We start from the raw sequence: 17,265 nt of genomic DNA, 5'->3' as shown, positions 1-17,265 counted from the left end.
GGATGTGTGAAAATAAAGAGCCTGAAGTAGGTCTAAATAGCATTGTCTACAGAGAAAGAAAAAAAAAAGTGAATACAGTCCCTGCTTCTTAATTGCTCAGAACTTGTGTTTCACACTGCCAGCCAGTGCAGCCCTTCTCCTGGCATCTCTTCTTCTTCCCTGTTCCCTCAGCGATCGTATTGCAAACCTAACACACTTGGTTCAATTCCATTTTTAAATTCACCATTGCAGATTCTGCCCCAGAGTGACTGCATCTATCTCAAAAGAGAGCTGGAACAGGAATTTAAACGTGTTTTATGTGGGCATTCAAGTGCCTCTTGGAGCCAAGAAAGGAGCATAGCTGAACCTGTTTAAATATGTATATCCAGCCCAAGAAGGGCAACGCTGACATACACAGCTGTGTTAAGGACAGTAAAAAGTGGCTAGCATGTAGGCATGAAAACAAGCTGCTGTTTAATTCCCAGCTCAGCAACTTGGGTTGAAAACTGTAACAACTGTAATTATCAGCAAGTTTCCAAGCCAGACAATTGAATCACTCGTCTGAGCAGATGCCTTTGGGGAATAGCAATAGAGCCGCAGTCTTCAACTTGTAGTACACGTACACCATGTACGAGAGCATAAAACCCTTCAAGGGGTGGCTCTGCCACCTCCAGCATGCTCGTTGACTTCCTATCGTTCACCAGAGTTTGGATAAACCTGGGGGGCAGCTGTTCCCACCAGCTCCTGCTTGGCCACTCAATGCTGCCAGAGGTGGGGTGGTGACCTTGGCCCCGTTGAGTGCCGAAGGGATGTGTGGGCACCATGGGGTGTCCGTGGGCTGGGAGTCCCACCGGGTGTTCACTATGAGGTGCAAGAAGGTGTAAAGGCAATGCCCAGCCTCATAGTCCTGCCCTTGACCACAGCAGGAGCAGTGAGCGTATGTGTTTTATGGCCAATAAATGTTGTAAGGCAGCAATGTTGGCTTTACAAGCATGTCTTAGATGCATAGTTTGCTACAGTTGGGTGAAAGGCAAGTAAAGGAGCTACCCTCTGCTATAACACAAGGTCTGCTAGACTGAGTTCATATACTTAAAGAGCAGCTTAATTGCACTTCTTTTTGGTGAGCCTGGACAGGTTTGTTGTAGGAATTGCAGTTTACTGAATTTTCTGGGGGAAGCTACCTTCCCTCATATGATTTTTTTTTTCCCCTGAAGTCAGAGAGGATTAGCTTCAGGCAGTGGATACACATGTACCCAGGGGAAAAACTACCCTGGTTTTGTTCACAGTTTATTGTAAGGCTGCCTGTTTTCCACAAGAACTGCTCAAGCACCAGAAAAAAAAGCAGTGGGACTGAAATGCCAGAAGCCTCCCTCCGATCATTTTTCTTTTTGAAAAGCGCATATTTATTCCAAACCTTGGTAATTTCCTCCATGTGCCTTGAGCTACATTTCTAGACCTGGGAGAAAGGGATCTTGCCATGTTAAAGATCTCTCTGCTGTGTGACTAAGATTATGTCCCACTGTGGATATTTCAGTTTTAAAAGTGAGATGAGACCTGATAGTGATACCACATTAAACACATCTCCTATTGATCCTTTCTAACCTTGCAAAAGAGCTGCTCTGCATTAAGTACCTTTTACTTCAGCGCTGCTGATGGGACCACAGATGTTAACTGCCAGGCTAAATATCCTCAGAGGTCAGCAGACAGGGCATTTGAGAGGTCATAAAGTAATAATTTTCTGGTTAAGAAACAATAGGAGTGTTTACCCCTCTGCCCTCTAACTCAGCCTGAGGACATGCTATTGGCTCACTCAAATGCATTTACAATATTTATAAATAAAAGGGAATTAATAAAAGCTCTCCTTCCCCGTGTTCCCTGCCCACCACGTAGCGCTTTGAACGTATTGCAAATCAGCTTGATATGTCATATTATTGCACTTGACTGAACTGATGACAAAAAGGCTTTGTACTGAACAAAGGGTTGTGCTTATAAAGGTATATTTTCAGACCATCCTCTCCACTTTTACCAGCTACCTGCTCTATACAAAGACCTGAAAGTAAATCACCTACTCCGTATTGAGGCACAAAAAAACCATCTATAGCTGATGAGAGGAAAAAAGCCATTCTGCTTTTTAGACATTACCTTTTGGCTCTCTGGTGTGTCTCTGCTGTGTGTGGACAGGCAGGGCTGGCTCTCCTGTCTTCTGGAATCTCCTTGGTATCCGCTCTACGGGGTTTGATTTCCAAGACCACTGAAGAAATGGCAGTTGGACATTGCTGCAGAGAGGACAGCAGTATCTTTGCTGAGCTGTGTGGCCCAGATTCCCCACAGCCATTAAAGCAGATGATCCATTTTCTTTAGCTGAAATACAGCAATTTTTGCCAGTTGAGAAGTTGGTCTGCAGGCTCAGACATGAGTCTGGAAGTTTTCTTGGTTTGGAGCTTTCTTGGTTTGCTTACCAAGAAAGCAGAAAAAATGTCTGCTATTTTTTCCTTATAGACTTCAAGAAAATCATGCTAGCTTTCTCAAAGAATCAATGGGCAACATAAATCACCTTTGGAGGCCTGCTACTGGAACACCAGAAGATCCTATAAACACATAAGGAGAGACTTCTGCTTATATACTAATCCTTTTATTTTCAATCCACTTAATTTTAGGTATTCCATGACTCCTTACAATCTGCTTTTTGCTGAGTCAGATCCGTCTGCTTGCACTGGGCACCTTGGTTTGTTTATTCCTTTGGGAAAAGATGCGGTACATATTTTCTCAACTTTTGGTAGTTGCTTTTGACTGGGTGACTGGGTTTTTAGCCCTGTTTTTGTTTATCTTTCCTCTTCCTTCTCTCTACCAATATTTTGTAAACAAACAACTCAAAAAAACAACAAGAGAGGGAAACAATAAGCCTGTGTTTGATACGTGCAGCAGCTTGAAAATGAGGTGAGTGTGTAATGGATAGTGCATGTGTTACGTGAGAATTGTGGTGCCTGCCAAAACATTATTGTTGTTACCGCGTGTGTGAGAGGAAGATTAAGCTAATAGACTCATGCCAGCCATCTCCGAGGTACGCTGTGGGAACCAAGGGGGTGGACGTTCTCTGGCTGAAATAATATGTGTGTGAGTAATTCCCTCCTTGAATTTTGAGTAAGACCTTAGGAAGCTGGCCTGTTTTATCCATGGCTGGGAATGGTCAGTCCCGTGCAGTGGGAGATGCTCCTAGACTTTAACTCTTTGCTTTAGGGCAACACTATTCCCAAACACTCTCTGAGCTTGGTGCTAAAATTGCCCCGCTGGCAAGTGCCAGGTAGAGAAAGGCTGCCTGTCCTGTAAGAGTTAGGAGGATGGAAAATTTTCCTTCCTGAAATGGGGAGGAAAAGTAAAAGCTCAAATATTCCCAAGGCAATTCCACTAATGATAATTTCAAAATTGAATACATTAGTCAAAGCATTTTATTTTGATCACTCACATTTTTAAATGTCCTTTTTAATCAGTTACTGTAAGCAGACCTTTCTTTCAGACCCAGTCAAGGGAGCTGTTTCCATTGTACAGATGTAGAAGCAATGCAGAAAGTTATAGATGTGTCTACTTTTTAAGAAAACAGGTCTTTTGTCAAGATTTGCTTTCTTTCTCTTTTGCTTCAATGAATTAGTATTTTTCAGTGAAAATCAACTTGCCCAGAGTTACCACTGACTTTTTTATATTTGTTTCTAGAGGGGTCTTCCAGCTTGAGTCGTTTCTTCCTTTTAGGCTAACTAGATTTTAATATTGAATGTAGCATTGCTCTTTACCCTCTGCCTGTTTATTTTTCTTCATGATCTATTCTGCTGGAACTTATAAAAAATCTTTTGAAAATACAAGCAGATGATGCCCATCAGATCACCTCTCCTTTTTATTATATTAACTTTTTTTTCTAAGACATAGTGAAGCACTAGCTCTTTTTACAGAAACTGTGCGGGCTTTGACCCTTGGGGATTTTTCTTGACCAAGTGCTGGACTGCGCTGTCCTTAATTAGACTCTCACTCTCCTCTCCAAGTACTGAGGTGAGGTCGGCTGATCCGTAATTCCTCTCATCACTCTTGGCTCCTTTTATTAAAGCATAGATGCTAACAGTCACTTCACAGTCTCGAAGAACTGATGCTGTTTCAAGGCTTAAGTGTATCTCCCTATCAGAATCTCTGCTCTTCACACTTAATTTCAGCAGACTGCAAGTTCAGGCCTCTTTGAGTCTCATCCAAAGTCACTGAAGTCAAAAGAAAAACTCCTTTAACCTTTTCCCACCTACACTCCTCAGCTCTACCCCCTCCTGTGCTTGTATCTGAACTTTGATGGTAGGTTTTATCTGCCTGAAAGGGGGTCTGCAGGTTGTGTAGGGATGGGTCCTGGTAACAGGGGTTTTGCAGTGTGGCAGGAAAATACATACCAGCAGCACGACAGATAGATATTATACTAATAATGTGTAACTGCAGCACCATGTGTTTTATTTCTCATTTTTTCTCACAGGTGTAAAAGCAGATGCTTTGGCAGGAGATAGGAGCAATGCACACAAGAGAGGGCAGAGAGGGTGGGTTAACCCCGGGGAGACCCTTCTTCCCACCACAACCGCCTCCCCAGTCCTCATGTGGGGAGCAACAGAGCATGCCAAAAAGAAGAATCCCGCTGGCCGGCTCCGTGCAGCTCCTCTGCCAGCCTGGGCAAGCACCACTTCCCCAGCGAAGAGAAAGAGGCAAGGCCTTCACATCCTCCCACCAGCTCGCCCCTCTCTCCTCTGACCCCTCTGCCTTTCCCGGGGAGTTTGGCACAGGCATGGTTCAGCTAGGTCAAGGACCTGCTCTTTAAGTGTCACTCCTCCCAGACTTGTACAGGCATATTTCACTGCAGGAGGTAGGAGTCTTCCGATGCCTGGTTTGACATTTTCATGGGCTTTGGTGTGCAGCTGGTTTGGAGAAGAGCCTAAGGAGCTGCCCCTGCCTGTCTCAGCTTGGTGGTGGTTCTCCCTGACACATGGACCTTCCTGGGGAGAGGGCAGCAGGGTGGATGGGGACAGCTGCCTAAAATGCCTGGTGCAGCTCCCTTCCCACTATAGCACCACTATTCCTTTCATTTGAAAGCAGAATAATTGCCCCAGAAAGATTCTGCAGTTGACAGTTTTGCCACAGAGCAACTTCTCTGTGAATGGAGAGAAAAGCAAAGCCCAGCTTTAGAAGAAGAATGTGCAGTTGCTTCTTTGGAGTCTTCTCTAGCCCCACTGGTGGGGTGGAAAGACCAGACAGACAGCCTGGAGCATTGCTCAGTGTTTATCCCAGTTGTTGGATCCCTTCCTGGATCTTCTTGGGCTCAGGGCAGTTTGCTCTGCTTGTACTTCATCTATCAGCTCCTGGAAGGTGAAGAGGAGGGAGAGGGGAATAATCTGGAGTGCAAGGGTCTTCTCCCAAGCTTTTCACAGTGTCCCGCCTTGCCCCTTTGAATGTCAGAGTGGGCAGACCACAGATCACCTTGAGTGCACCCTGCCAAGTCATCCACCTGAAAAAATACTTTTCTTTCTTTCTTTCTTTCACTTGTTTTCAGACTCTAGGCTAATGGGTCTGGGTGATATACACATTAAGCAAAACTACTTCTGCTAATTGAACAAGGAGGGTTACAATGTTCAGAGACCCATGTTTCACCTGGACAAGTGTTTATGGTGGAGAACAAGCTCAACTATGGTAACAGACTGTGGCCTGGTAAAAAGAGAAATTCAGCCCTGTGCTTCCTCTTATGTTGCAGCTGCAAAACATCATCAGATCTGTGGATGTTATGTTGCGGTGACGGCTGCCTGAGAGAAACTTCTTGGAGGTGTTTCTTTGAATGACATTGTGATGAAGTTGATGTTCTACATTTATGCTTCCTCATTCTTTGGGAAGTTGAACACCAGCACTCCTGCTGGCTCTGCCAGCCAGCTTGTAGTTAAAAGATGCTCTAAGTGATGGTAAGGGTAGTTCCCACCAAGGCCACTATCAGCTCTAGTATGGCACTGGTGGTGGCTGTGGGTCACCAAAAGGTTGGGACTGTGTATGGAGTGGTTCTTCCCTTCAATGACCCCCTCTGCTCTTTGATAGGAACAGCAGTCTGTGTGGAAACTTCTGTGAGGACTTTGACCCTCCAAGGCAAGATGTTTACTGCTCAATGGACAATCATCAGGGTGGAAGGGGGCTCAGTGGCCTTTTGAAGGGCTGTTGTGCTGAAAGGTGATTTGAGACTGCTGAGGCGTTGTTCAAGTGACTTTGCTGTTCAGTGGTTTGTTTCCCAAGCGTATACAAGCTGCAGAGGGAAACTATGTCCAGACCGTATTGAGCCCTTGCATTCCTCAGGAGAAGATGCTGAATTTCATAGAGGTGACCATAACAGTCTCTGTGTGGGCCTTGTCAGAAGGAAAGGATTTGAAGAGTGATAATGATTTTTTTTGAGGATTTTATTCAACAAGTGGATAAGACAGGCAACCTGCAAAAAACTTTTCTTGGTATAAGCTTTGCATGTTTTCAGTGCTCCTTCTAATTCTTTAGAAATTTGATAAAAGCGATGGCCTGCCTCTGCAGGGTTCATTTCTTTCACTCAGAAGAATTGGTGACACAGCTGTCTTTGTTCAGACCAAGGATCCAGCCCAGTAGCCTGTCCTTGTTTGCTTAGTGAAAAAGACAGGTTTTTCACGGTACTTCCCCTGATGCCTGCCCTCCTTCCAGAAAGTGATGCTTTAGAGATGAGCTCAGCTAAGATCAGGTCCATTGGGGCTAGATGTTATACTTTCACTTCCGCAGAAATGCCACTAGCAGGATCTTACCATCTAAAAAGGGAAAGGTGGTGGAGTGGCTCATTGGCCTGGGCAACGCTTCTGGGCAGGATGTGGAGGCACAGATGGATCAAGGCCCTGCAGAGCCCAGAGCTGCTGTTGCTGTGCTGACCCAGGTGTACTGACCAGCCTTTTACAGCCTTTGCTCCAGCGGGTCCCAGACTGGGATGCTCAAGTGCTGTTGTCACACCTTTTAGTGATTTGGCTCTGCCAGGTCTCCCCAGCTGTACGAAAGAGGAAGAAGGGCTATGTCTCTCTTCTTCCAGCTATGAGATGCAGCCATTTGATAGGGGTTAGCCCTATTGCTTGGACTCTTCATTCCATTTTCAAGAATGGCCAGAGTGAGCTGAAACCAGTTGCCAGAAAGGTATGCTGTTGCAATGCTTTGTGCTATGCTAGTCTGCATTTAGGAAAGACCTGTTCTTCTGATTGAGTCTCCTGATACTTGCCCTTGCGAAAAACCTGGCAGTGTCCCTGTCCATTCTCAGTGCTTTGCTGGGCAGCATGTACTTGTTTGGACAGGGGCTGGTGTTGATGCAAGAGCACTTGATGGGAGAATTGCAGAGAGGCACCTCGTTGTGTGGGTGGTAGAACAAGTTTTCTGCCCTTGTAAGCAAAAGGGCAATTTCCTGAGGATCAACCCATGTGTCTTTGTACCTGTTGCAGAAGCCAAGGCCGAGGCTATTGATCACAGCCCACAAAGAAATGACTGTTTTTCAGATGCCTGCTGGGTGTGACTTTGTGTCCCCACAGTAAGTGTGTTTGCTCCTGTAGCTTTGACTGACCAAGCAAACAGCTTCTCAGCTCATGTTTGGTCAAGTGTCCTACAGCTGCCTAGGACCTAGTTGTGAGGTCTTGTCTCCTCATGAAGATAGTTTGGAATAACTCTGTGAATGAGTCATTTTCAGGAAAGTCTATGGTCACTCTTGTTTCTTTGGGAATCCATGTGTCTTCAGCTGGAGTCATATGGAAGTGAGACTGTTTTACATTCCCACCCCATGTGGGACTTGGAGAGGCACACTGGAGGGATCATTCTCCATAAAGCTTCATATGCTCATTTCCTTTCTTTTGACTGAGACTGAAAAAAACCACAAACACAAACCCCAAGATATTATTATTTCCTGTGTATTTATTTTTCCCTGAAAAAACATGTCTTAATAGGTGGATCACAGACCATTTTGAAAAGAGCCCTATGGATGGAGACTCTTCTGCCCATGGGGATACCGGAGTTTCGTGACACTTGGTTTCCTAATATATATTGCCAACATGTTATTCTCCTTTACAAAACTAGAAACTCCAATATCTCCATGACCAGTTTCTTACTGGAGTCTGAAAGGGACTGTGTTGCCCCTTATTCAACCTGGTGTTGCCTTCTTGTTTCCAGATTTGGCATAAAGATGAGAGATTAGAAAAAAGTAATGGAATGAAAAGTCTAATGTTAAAAGTACTGTGACAATGCACAAATCCAATGTAGAGACCCAAGTGACTCTATGTATGTTCCCCTCATATGACTTTATGGCCCCCATACTAAGGAGACTCTCTCAAGAGACTAGCATGCCCCAGTTTTCCCTCCTTATCAGAGTAAGGACCCAAGGAAGCAGTGGGACAGGAACACCTCAGAGACCAGCATGGGCCTCTTGAAAGGAGGGACTGGACAATACCAAGAGTCTAAAAGTGCCAAAGGCTTCGTAGAAAGCCTTACTCCAAGGGATGAGGAATTCAGGCCAGACAGGAGTTGCATAGGCATGAGCAGGCTGGCATGTCTTTCTTGTCAGAGCTGTGCCAGGGATGCAGCAGAGCAGAGCTTCCTCTTTTTGTATTTCCAGAGGGTCTTGGGGAGTCCTTGCTCTCCTAAGGACATCCTTTTCCAGTCCAACTAGTGATTTGGAGGTGACGGGAGAGTTGTTGCTGAAATCAGGGACCACAGAAGGTGCAGAGAGGTGAGACTCTGGGATAACTGGCTCTGGGTAGCCCTATGCTCTTGGATATATGGGGGGAGCTGTTTTCCTTGACCACATTTCCTGTATTACTGCTGCGAGATTGTGATGATGTGTGCAGATTACTTCCATTTATTAAATAATTATTCCAGGACGTAGTCTGTTTTTGCCATTCTCTTCAGTTTTAAATGAATGAGAGTTTTTTTCATGTGACACATGCTGCTTTACAGGGTAAAATTAAATTTGTTGCACTACCCGTTTTCAGTGTTTCTTTAGGGTTTGCTGAAGTAGTAACCTCTTTTTTGAAAAGCAATCCTGTTTTTTCAGCCACTGCTGAGGAAATTTCAGTGGTTAGTGGCATGATTGCTTTTCTCAGTAGACCTCCTCCTCCTCCTTCTTTTCAAGTATCCCGTACTAAAAGTCAATTTCCCATCCTGAAAGATGCAGGAAGTTAGCAAGATGGACTGGACATATGCCTAGTCTCATCTTTTCCTCAGGGGCCTGATCCCATAGCTGAAGGGGGAGAACAGCCTCCTCTCCAGTGCCATTGCCCAGGCAAGAAGCTTTTCTGGTCCTGCCTGGCCAGCATTGCCAGCAAGCACTGAGAATATGGGTGAAGCGGCAGCCCCAGAGAAGTCCCAGAGCCCTCTGTAGAGTTTCCAGTGTACTTCAGTGTCCTCCGTGTGCCTTTCTGTGTGTCCCAGAGCCCTCCATTTGAGTTTGGTATCACTCCAGATGTTTCTTTCAGTGGCTTTCAGAGCTACCCATGTGTCTTCCTGTGCAAACCGGAGTCCTCTGTGCACACTTTCATGTGCCCCAGAGCCCTCTGTGAGCACTTCAGTAAGCCTCCAAGCTCTTGGTTGGCCTTTTGGTGTGTCCCATAACACTTTGGGTACAAGAGGCAAAGGCAGAGCCAGGTGACCTGGAAGGAACATAGAGACACTGTCCGAGCTTGCAGGGATGGGTTTAGGAAAATGAGAGCCCACCTGTAGTTGAATCTGGTGAGGAATGTGAAAGGCAACAAGAAGGGCATCTACAAGTATACCAGTTGCAAAAGGAAGATGGGGGAAAATGTAGCCTGCTGCTTAATGGGGCAGGGGATCTGGTGACAAGAGACATGAAAAAGGCTGAGGTACTTAACATCTTCTTTGCCTTAGTCTTTGTTGGTAAGATCTGCCTTCAGGTATCCCAGGCCCCTGTGACCACAGGGAAAGGCTGGAGCACAAAAGACTTACTATTTCTGGAGGAGGATCAGGTTAGGGAAGATACAGATGACATACACAAGTCCATGGGGCATGATGGGATGTATCCACGAGTGTTGTAGGAGCTGGTTGATGTCACTACAATGCCACTCTCGATTGTCTTTAAACTATCAAGGAAACCATGAGAAGTTTCCTGGAAGAAAACAAGCATCACTCCTGTCTTCAAGAAAGGCAAGAAGGAGGATCCAGAAAATTACAGGCCAGTCAGCCTTGCCTTGATCCCTGGAAAGGTGACGGAGCAACTAATCGTGGTAGCTCTATACTAGAACTATCTTATTTTATTTGCATTTTTTATTTAAAGTTGAGAGCTAAACGACCAATGAGGCAATAAATTCTAGTTCTTTGGTCTTCACAGAGGAGGCACTCCTGTCTCTTAGGGGCAGGATTTATCCTCAAAGGTTCCTATCTCTGCTTGCACCTGTCCTTCTCTAAATATTTACCTACCTTACAGTGGGTAGAACTACTTCATATTTGCAATATGCTTTGAAACCTGCAAATGGGAGATACAATAGCAGTATGAAGTATACAACTATATGTTGTGGTCTTCTTCAAGTCCTTGTTATATGGTGCCACACATTGCTGGATTTTTGCATTTCTTCATATCCTGAAGGTCCCTGAGCCTGAATGTCTGTTGTCTCTGAATGAACCATGTCACTGAAGTCAAGCACTTTATAGCATCTTGCAGTAGTATGATCCACAACAGTTGCCTTCTCTCAGCTCCTGATACAAAGTCCAAAATGTTTCATCTGCCATGTGCCCTATTGTGACTACACGATTACCATGAGGAACTCATGTACTTAGAAAGCTCGTATGTCCTCCAATAGAGATTTTTAGTATGCTAGAAGTGAAACTTTCCGACTTTCTTACCTTACGGGACTGAATTCATTCTGTATTTTCTATGCCAGCAGTATCTTGTGTATCTCCACTGAAGAGGAGAACATTGAAGGATCAGACAGGAAGCTTAAGGGAAGTGATCTCAGAGAGAAATCAAAGACTTTTGACTAAAGCCACTCAACACCAAATGATCAAGGCTTTAGGGTTTTGCACAAAGCTAAAGAAAAGAGTTGGCCACTACAAACAGAGCCCTTATTTTGCCACCTCCCTTTACTAATTCCTACGGGGTGCTGAAGAGTTACAGGGATCTTTTTTTCGCTCACCCGAGTCAACCTGGTTTAAACTTTACCCACTCTGCTGTAACTGTCCACAGTGATGAAGGCTCATGTGCAGCATAGCTGTGAGTGCCCTGGAAGAGTGGCTGAATGCCTGCTTATCTATCTCAGTATCTAGCATGGCTTTTGTGTCAGAGGGAAAGCAGGCAGGGGAAAAAGGAAGCGATTGTCATGAAGAGAAAGAAGCAGGGAAGAACAGCAAGAGGAATTTGCTGACCAAGCACTAACAATTGAATTTCTAGGCTAAAGAGAGCATTTCAGGAAGTTAAGCAGCGAAATAATGCATTTTCCTCAGAGATGACCAAATTCCTCTGAATGAACCATTTCTATTGTGTTCAGCCCAAAGCATTCAAAAGTTATGAGTCAGACTGAAAAAATCCCTGAGATTTTTTTTCCTAAAAAATTAATAAATGCTAGGTATCATTTTTTCTAATTATCTTTTCCTGTTTGAGTACTAAGATACTTGACCCATGTTTTCAGGGCTTTTTCAGGCCTTATGCTTTTGTACTGTTACTAGCAGAGTGGTGCTGGGACTTGATGGCAAATGTCAATCATGGTGAAATTCCCGATCATATCATGGGAGGTGGTGACCCTGCATTTCCTTTGCAGTCATTTTAAGCCGCCTCTTACAGCCCAGAAAAAGCCAATATTGCTGCCTCTCTAAGTAGTGTTGATTCCCCAGTTTTATTCCCTGACACCAGAGCTCTGGTGAATCAGTGGGGCTGTGTGGAAGTCAGCAGATTGATGCTGATCTCTAAAACCCGAGACCCACTGGCATTTTGCCTCCCAGCACCCTGTCACGCTCACAGGACTTGGAGAATAAATGGCTTTTGGGGCAGTTTTTAAACCTTAAGTGGGCTCGGTGCACATACTCGCTAGCAATTGCGTCTGTGCAGGTGTCAAAGCTGGTTAGCCTGCATACTTTGAAGTGATACCGCCTGGAAAGTGTGTGCGAAAATGAAGCTGCTTTCTGAAAAAAGGTTGTCCCTGGCAGAACACCAGCTACCCTGGCATCGTGTTTTTAGAAGGCTTCTGCTTAAGTGTCTCAAGTGTTTGCTCAGTGGTTGAGTTTTAACTTTTGATTCTGTAGATTCAGGGTTCAGTCATGCCCCAGGGAAGTAAGTAGCAGAACTCCCCCTGATTTCATCAGGAGTATGATTAACTATTTACTGTCGAGGGAGGACTGGGCACTGAAGGCACTGAACACTCCAGGTACGCAGGCAGTTCTAGGGGAGCCAAAAATGCTTTGGTTTTGGCTGTGGGTGCTCACCACAGCCCCAGCCAAAGGGGCTCTTCCAAAGACACTCTTGGCAAGGAGAGTACAGAAGATTTGTCTCCCATGTTTAATGAACATCATTTTTTTCCCTGCTCCTGGGGGCAAAGTGAGTTATTCCCCAGCTGACTTCAACAGCTCATAGAAGAGGTGCAAGTGAGGACAAATAGCAGTTCCAATTATTTTGATGATTTAGGTAACCAAGAACAAAGGGAGAGGGCATATTCACACAGAGGATAACTGAGGTTTTCCACTCTGAGCATGTTCATAGTCAAAGGGGAGAGAACAAGAGAGGAGCCTTCCCCAGCATGGTCAGAGCACACACACAGGGAGCTCCTCTCCTGAGTCACTCATTGCTCCCTTTGCACTAAGTGAGAAGGTTTACCTTTATGACCAAACCCCTTGGCTACTAACTGTCAAACGCCCTTAATTTAAGTTTTCCTCCAAGCATATTGACCACTCTTTTGCTGCAGTGTGGTAGATGGAAAGACGCCGCATTTCCCCAACACAAGTGTGTCACCCGTAGAGGCTCTTTGCACAGAAGAAAGGAGAGCCTGAAGTAAAATGTGGTTGCCTGTATTTGAACACACAGTGTTTGTCCACATGCAGTTTTCAGTGAGCATTTCCTCTTGACAGCCGCCCGTAGGAATCTGTCCTTTTCTGTTTGTTTCTGTTTTGAGTCTTTCCAGAAAGATTCACTTTCAAGTTAACAGTAGAGAGTACCTGTAACAAATAGTTGCTGAATTTATAGCCATAAACATCTATGCTGAATCAGTCTGGCCATCTGAAACATAGGAATTGGCTGCTAGATAACCCAGGTTTCCCATCAAAATAATTAACCTGGCTTGAATCCTGAGGGCTAGCTGAATTGTTGTTGAGTTTTCATATAAAGATATTCCTATAGGCCCTCGATCATACTCCTTTCAGGAATGATGCATATTAGTAACTGAATCAACACTAGCCTCTATAAAGCAAGGGCCTACAATTACCATCCTTTTCCAGGTGCAAAATCTGAGGTACAGAGGAAAACTGCCATTAAACACCCGCAGAGCCATATTCTTGCCTTCCTCTACATATTTCCTAAACCAATCTCTTTTGATACAGCATACGGCTGATGTGAGGGACTACTGTTCAGCCTGCTGACCAGCCTGGGCTTCCTTCTGCATCATACTCACCTATTGTCTCATGTCCTCTCCTTTCTTGTGCTTAGGGACTTATACTTATTCTCCTTGATCTCTTAGAGTTCAGTGTAAGGGGCCTTGATGCCTGAATGGAGTCCATAAGGCCAATTTTAAATAATAAGGGCAACCGTAAATGCAAAACCAAGAAAATATACTGACTGAAGCTTTAAAAGATGTTCATGGGATTCAGCTTCAATTTCTCTAGTCAGCTTTGCAAACCTTAACCAATGTAATTTCCTCGAAGTCATACAGAGTCTGTGCTGTCAGGAATAATATCCTGGTGACCTAACCCGGGGTTACAAGCAATCCTCCTTCTCTAAATAGTTAATTGGAAAAAAAGATATATAGCTCAAAGACATGGCTCTAGACTCCTTTTTTTGTAGATCTAGAGTAACCGTGCTGAGACCACCATTAAAACTGGTCTGAGATCAGACTCTCTTGCTGGAAAAATTCTCTTGTGAATCCATTTCAAACAGCAAATGTAATAAAGAGTAATCATTGTGACACTTTCACAAGCCACTTTGCAGCCAAAAATCAGGGGGAAATAGTAAATAATTGAAAATTATCTGCCTGTTTCTCTGCTATTGTATTTTGTTCTTTTATTAGTGGAAAAGCATGATGTGTGAGAAACACTGGTGCTGGTGACTGCAGTGAATTTCTGAGTCTCAGGACTGAATGAGGTGGCTTTCATAAAGGGAAGAGCTAGATGCTCTCGAGCGAGATGGGGGAAGAAGGGAGGGGGGAAGTGAGAGGATCTTGCTGCATTAAACACCACTTTCTGTGGAAACAATTAGTGCTGTAAGTGTATTCTTGAAGACGAGCGGCTTTACAATGAGATTACTTACAAGCACCATCTCTGCTAAAATGCCCATAAAGAGTTCCGCAGTTCTGAGAAGTCATCTTCGGAGACGCTGCTTATTGGAAGTCACAGGCGATATTTCATGCTGTACTCTTTCAAAATTAGCTAATGTTTGGGTCATACTCAGCATTCCAAATTGCCAAAATCTCCAGGGCTTTGCTGTAGGGAAACCTGATGGAGTGTAGACACCGCAGATCGTTTGCAGCCCACAAGGCAGTGTGTTCATGGGGTGTTAGTGCTATATAGGGGTGGTCTGAGGTTTGCAAACCAGAGCGGGTTCAGAGTCAGGTTCCACTTTATCTGAACCACCAAAGTTTTCAGGGTTGTGGGTTAGATGAAAGACTGTTTCCCTTCCTTGCCCCACTTCTGTAATGTGCAACTTGGGATAGCTGGGTTTTGTAAAACCTCAGGAGTTTGCTTTTTGACCCTGTAAAACAAAACAAATCCATGTGTGGCTTGAACTAGGGGCTTTGTCTTAAATATTTTTCTTTTTTCTTTTTTTTTTTTTTTATTTTACCCCATAGAGCTTACACCTTAGACAGATGAACAAGCATCTTCTAACACACGTAAGTTAAGAAGAAGCTTTACCTGCTGTAGGTTATCTACTAATTGCCTACTGCAGAAATCATCTTTAGAAGTAGCTGACTCTTCTGGAGCCTAAGTGCTGGCTGAGTTGGATGATTAGATGTCAGGCATCAATCCTTATTCTTTTGTGTTTGAGCCATCACCAATTGAGAAGGATATTAGGTAAGACCGGAGGGTTCTTGCAGCAAGGAAAATAAAGGAGAAATGTTAAAGAAATCTTCTCACACTCAGGATGTTGAAGACCTTGAACAAATTTCTGAGGTAAGATGTAGTCTTCATCACTGAAAATCTTTAAGAACAGGTTGGATAAACATCTGCCAACAATGCTGATGAAGCTGATCCAGCTTTTTTTCCTTTATACAATTTTTAAGTGAACTTTAACATTTGTTTTATGGCTACCATCATGTCTCCTTGCTTTAGTGAGATTGTCATTCCCATTGAGCAATTCCATTTCACCAATTACTATCACACTCATTGAAGGCTCTCCCCAAAAGCTAGCACTATTCTTTAGGGCAATATGGGAGAGATTTTCAAATTACTTCCTTCACAGGAGAGCTTGGATATTTTTTGTCGTCTTGATCAAATCACGCAACTCATTCCAGACGGTCTGGGCCTTCTGTACCTCATACTCAGTACCACAGGGTTAATAGCCACAAGTTAATTACACACTTATGGACATGAGCTGTGCAAAACTAGACAGGGTATCTTTTTGCTAACTTTGGAGGGATTGTCTTCTGAGCTCAGACTGGATTTACACCTGTGTGATATATAGGCAAATGAGACAAGCTCCTAGAATGGCTGTCTGCTAGGGTCTGCAGAAAAGCCACCACCTTGCTGCCCTACTGTGTCTAAGCCAGAGACCTAGAAAAGAGGGGACAGAGCATCTTCTGTGAACATTATTTGTAGCCTTGCTCTTCCTACTCCCCCGCGAGCAGCTGGAGCAAAAACCTGGGCTCCCAACATCTTCATCCCCTTCATTCTTGCTCCCATGCCAGTTCTTACGCTGACCTCTTCCTTTACCAGCATGGACCAAACCTGCCTCTTAATCCCTGAAGTGGAAAAACTGAACTTTGACCACACTGTTGAGAAGATATGCACCAGCTCATTTTGTGTAGTCTCACTCCTGAGTCCTACCACTGTAATACAGCTGACAAGGGGCCCAGAATGGAGTAGATTACAGGACAAATCCTGTCCCTGTCTTCTCTTAGGCTCAGTTTACTAATGCAGATAAGCAGCCCAGGCAAGTGCTCAGATTAGGTTCAAATCAGGCCAATCACAACTACATTTTGCAATTAGCTTGAAAGAATTTTGCTGCACATCTTGCCTAAAAATAATTTGTAAATTGACCAGAGTCTCTAACGTGGAATCATTACAGATATTTCAGGGATTGATTTAGCATGAATAATTGAAGTGTAGTGTAGACACAACAGTCTCTTTTAAATATGTGGTATTTTTGAGATACGTTTCAAAACATGCAGTGGTAGGACTTCACTCTTATCACAGTCTTTGGATCAGTTCTTCTCAGGACTCAGTGGGTGTCCTCGGATAACGAAGGATCAGCATCAAATCCCACTTATTATTATGATTTGACCTTCTAGAGTCATGAAACTGAACTTATTAACCTTTATGGAATAATACCCCCCCATACTATTCTATTCCAGAAGAATAAGATGACCAAACCCCAAAACTAAAATAGCATTAGGTACAATACTTCAGTGAACAGCACCTGACCATGTCAGATAAATTGTGAAAGCAGTATGGATTAGCACAGAGCAAATGGAACAGCAGTGTCACTTAAATTAAACAGCATGTCTACTGTTTCTAGGTTTATGCAAAAATACATTTGACTTGCAGGATTTTGTGTTTCTCCAAAACTATAGATTTTAATTGGTTTAACTCTATTGCCTTTGATGGTTTCACTGACCTTAGCAAAGGTACATGCCACTCTGGAAGGCATTACCATAGAGGAGTTGGTACAAGCCCTAATACCACCATGCAGAATCCCAGAAGAAAGAGAAAATTTCTGTAAATATCTATTCAGGGCAATTCCCTGGGACAATTCTTTCAGGTTTATGCTGTTTGCATCAAGAAATATTCTGGCCTGTAGGTCCTGAGCAGAAGAAATGGGATGGGTGTGGGATGGCACGGGTAGGGCAGAGATACAAACTGCAGCTGGTGCTGTCAAGATGCTTTCACCTT

The sequence above is a fragment of the Nipponia nippon genome, unplaced genomic scaffold (assembly GCF_047370975.1).
Source record: "Nipponia nippon isolate SJK-2023a ecotype South Korea unplaced genomic scaffold, ASM4737097v1 scaffold_2, whole genome shotgun sequence".
NCBI classification, from domain to species: domain Eukaryota; kingdom Metazoa; phylum Chordata; class Aves; order Pelecaniformes; family Threskiornithidae; genus Nipponia; species Nipponia nippon.
Note: the sequence above shows the minus strand (reverse complement) of the source record.